The 4,432-nt window shown below is 36.0% G+C and overlaps 1 pseudogene; it reads left to right on the top strand.

The window, feature by feature from the left end:
• Nucleotides 1-370: 370 nt before the first annotated feature.
• Nucleotides 371-3,803, top strand: LOC131438907 (probable cytochrome P450 6a14; annotated as a pseudogene).
• The last annotated feature ends 629 nt before the right edge of the window (nucleotides 3,804-4,432 follow it).

Below are 4,432 nucleotides of genomic sequence, written 5' to 3' on the forward strand. Positions count from 1 at the left end.
TACAAATACCAGTTTAGATTATATTCGAATTGTAAGTCACCGTAAAGAACTTGAGTCCGCAAAAGAAGCGACGAGATAAACAAAACGACCAAAAATTGTGCCGTCATCATGATTCTCTATCGTTCCAAATAAGGAATTAATGGTATTTGCACCTAAATTGATCCAATAAGTCCAGACTACACAGAATTTCATTGAGTGTTAACATCTTTGCTTCTACATAAAAACATCGTTGAAAAATTAATGCCAATTATGAAAAGTTCTAAAACAGCAGACATAATAAACCGATGTCATTATCAAAAATCGTTGCATTACATGGTGCGGAACGATAGATTAAGAGAAAAATATAGGTTCGTTTGCTCTAGAAAAAAAAACGCGACCGTTTAAATCTATAAATATATATACGGTTAACAAATTTGAAATCGCCAGTCTTGCAACTGAACACGAAACACTGGTATCAAATAAATAAAGGTTAAAGCTTGGAAAACCAAAATAACATAGCGTCACGTCATGGAAGCTCTGGATGTGATTATGGCTGCGGCCGTTATGGCTTTACTCGTTTATCTGTATGTGGTGAGATTACAAACATACTGGGCTCGAAAAAACGTTCCGTACTTGAAACCTGATTTTTTCTATGGAAACACTAAAACCCTGGAGAATACGGAATCGTTTGGATTACTATTTGCGCGTTTCTACAACGAGTTGAAGGGTTTGGGTCCTATCGGTGGAGTGTATATGTTCGCAAAGCCGGTTGCGGTAGTGACAGATTTGGAAATGGTTCGAAACGTAATGGTGAAAGATTTTCAGTACTTCACGGATCGGGGGATGTTTGTCAATGAAACGCAGGATCCGCTGTCAGCGCATTTGTTTAGCTTGCCCGGTAGCAAGTGGAAGAACTTGAGACAGAAACTGACGCCTACGTTCACATCCGGAAAGATGAAGATGATGTTTGGAACAATTTTGGCGGTGGCAAATCAGTTCAATGATTTTCTAGACGAAAAGGCCAGACAGGATACCGAGCTTGAGATAAAAGATCTTCTGGCACGTTTTACAACGGATGTGATAGGAACGTGTGCCTTTGGGATCGATTGCAACTCAATGAAAGATCCGGATGCCCCGTTCCGAGTGATGGGGAAAAGGTTTATGGACAATCAGCGGGGTCTAATAAAAAATGTGTTCCATACTTTTACACCGGAACTAGCAAAGAAACTTGGAGTTAGGATGGTTGATAAGTTAGTGGCAGATTTTTTCATCAAGGTTGTTCGCGAAACCATTGATTTCAGACTACAAAATAATGTCAAGAGAAATGATTTTATGGATTTACTGATTCAGATGAGGAATCCCTACGAGAAGATAAGCGGCGATGGTCTGTTATCGTTTAACGAAATTGCTGCTCAAGCATTTTTGTTCTACGTAGCTGGTTTTGAAACTAGTTCGACATTGTTAACTTGGACGCTCTACGAACTTTCGTTCAATCCAGACATACAGGAAAAAGGTCGCCAGCATGTTTTGGACGTTTTGGCAAAACATGATGGGCAAATAACGTATGAATCTGTGAATGATATGACTTATTTGGATAAAATGTTGAATGGTGAGATTTACTCATATGGTATTTTTAGGAAAAATCATAAGTGATGCATAATGTATTTTCAGAGGCTCTCCGTAAATATCCCCCGGTACCAATTCACTTCCGTGAAACTGTTAAAGATTACCCAGTGCCAAACACGAGCATCGTCATTGAAACGGGCACTCGAGTCATAATTCCCGTATATGGAATTCAACATGATCCGGATTTTTTTCCCGGATCCAAAACGGTTCGATCCGGAGCGATTTGGCCCCGAGGAAGAATCAAAAAGACATCCGTTTGCGTGGACGCCATTCGGAGAGGGTCCACGCATTTGCATCGGTCTTCGGTTTGGATTGCTGCAAGCGAAAATAGGGTTGATCTTTCTATTGAAAAATTTTAAGTTTTCACTCGGTAAGAAGTGCAAAGTTCCGCTCGAATTTCATGTCCAGGGCGTCGTTCTCTCACCGGAAGGAGGACTTTGGTTGAATGTGCAAAGAGCTTGAGACTTCTAACATCAATTCAGATGACATAAAAGTGACTTAGGGCAAAATTAGTTGATTAGTTCGTCACTTTGTGAAGGGATTTAGTTTTCATAACATGCTAATTTTGCATTGTTAAATACAAATTTTGCAAATGTCTGCAATATTTTGCTTATCAGTGATTTTTTTTACTTTCGAACATCGTTACAGTAGAATAGCTCGACATCAAGATAATCTTCATAGCTATTCAGTCTAACAGATGGCTCGATTACGTCACTCATACCATAATACCTTCGGAATCGCAAGAATCAGCTATTACATTAGAGTAACTTCGAAACGAGCAAGAATGATGAAAACGGTTCAACCATCTCCGAGGAACTCCGATAGATAAAACGTTGAAAGAAATATAAACACACACATACACAGGCATTTCCTATCTCGTCGGGCTGAGTCAGAGCTGAGTGTAACACTGGAAATATTGAGGGCTCCCATTTTTCGAATAAGTTTTTTATTTATAATTCCATAAAGAAAGGCAAGATATTCTACCAAGTTGAACACAATATTACTGTCATGCAACATGCCGTTATAAAGATCATTCAACTTATACAAACTTACTCGGATTCATCAATTACTCACTGACTGCAATGTATAAGGGCAACTACACACCTAGACAAATTCATGTAAATTTGGGTCTTCTAAGACCGACATATTCGAGCGTCAAAAAAGATTCATTTTCTCAGTTGATCTAACACAAGTTTAATGCATTCAGACATATTTCTAATAGCTGCAAATTGTAAAATTACACACCTGCGTCAAAGACGAGGTACGTTTGACATATATTTAAATCATTCATTTGTAGTTCAGTCATTTTACGAATTAGGTTATTATGAATTGTGACATATTTGGAATTGCATCACCTGGAAATTTTTGTATTTTTTTTACAGTGTATATAGAATCTCTATAATGACCTCAGCAAAATATTTGTTCGCATTGATAAAACCACGATTTTAATTAAGTCACGAAAACTAAGAACTGGAATACTCAAATGGTTTCCATTGTATCTGACTGCTAGTCAGCGAGTTGTCAGATTTAAAGAGAGGACATTTTTTAGACAAATTTTATTCTAGTCACTTCAGGAATTCTACAACGTTCTCAATTAAGTCCTTTTTGGTTCATTTTATTTTTGATTAATATATCTCAAATTTTGTAAAACATCAAAGTTTGGACAAGAAACTCTTTCTAGAAACAAAATTGATGCAGGTATAAAAATATTACAAGATGAAATGAATGCTTCCAAAGTGCAGTGTGTCAAAATCCTTTAGCTACAAGACATACCAGATAACACAATTAAATTGTGAAATCAAATGGTAGGAAGGAGTTCTAGAATTATAGATTTAGATGTTACTTTTAATTATTAGATGATTTTCATTAATCATTAAGGGGGACGGGTATAGCGTGATGGGATAGTCGATGCCTTTCACGCAGCCCGCCTGGGTTCGGTTCCCAACCCCGCACATAGGGTCAGAAAGATTTTCTGATCCGAAGAGGCGAATGACCTAAGATGTTAAAGCCTCTATAATTGAAACAAAAAAAAAATTAATCATTATAATACAATACTCGTAATAAGCGGGGTAAATAACATGCTTGAAATCAAAAATAGTTTTCATTATAATTATCTTGGTCCGTAAACTCAATTAAACAATTGACTTCACTAATACCATTTAGTTACTAGATTGATGAGCAATATCTATGTTATTTGAAGGTAGCATCGCATTAAGGTATTATAAAAATATGATCAATGTAATAAAAGGTCTACAACTAATAAATAAATACGCATCGATTATATGTGAATGAGTTAATTAATTGATTTTTCTGTTTTTCACTTTAGGATATTGGATCATCAGTTTAGCATGTTCGTTAGACTATTTCTGTTAAACTATTTGCACAAAATATTGCAGTTCAAACGTGAGAAGAAATTTAGAGCATATTTTGGCTTAATTAGCAATCTTCACGAATACTCAAAAAGACACAGATTAATAAGGATTAATAAAATAACACATCGAAAATTAATTCTATAATCTTCTGTTCTATCAGATAAGAACTTCTAATTCACTAAAGCGTTCAAATCTGGAACAAAATGAAAATATTCTTTCCTGTTTTTGCACGGCAAAATGGTCATTGTCGTCAAAAAATATCGACAGAATTGCGTTGAAAACCTAGTGGTGAGATGGAGCTTTTCTCATACAACTCATAACATCATAGATATTGCTGTGGAATTCTGAAAACAACTTAAATAGAAAGAGGAATGTTTCTTTGGACGGAATCTAGCAAAATCAACAAATCAAAACACTCATTGAAAATCCGTATGAAACCGCATGAATTTATTTTT

This window comes from Malaya genurostris, chromosome 3, assembly GCF_030247185.1.
Source record: "Malaya genurostris strain Urasoe2022 chromosome 3, Malgen_1.1, whole genome shotgun sequence".
Classification (NCBI taxonomy): Eukaryota; Metazoa; Arthropoda; class Insecta; order Diptera; family Culicidae; genus Malaya; species Malaya genurostris.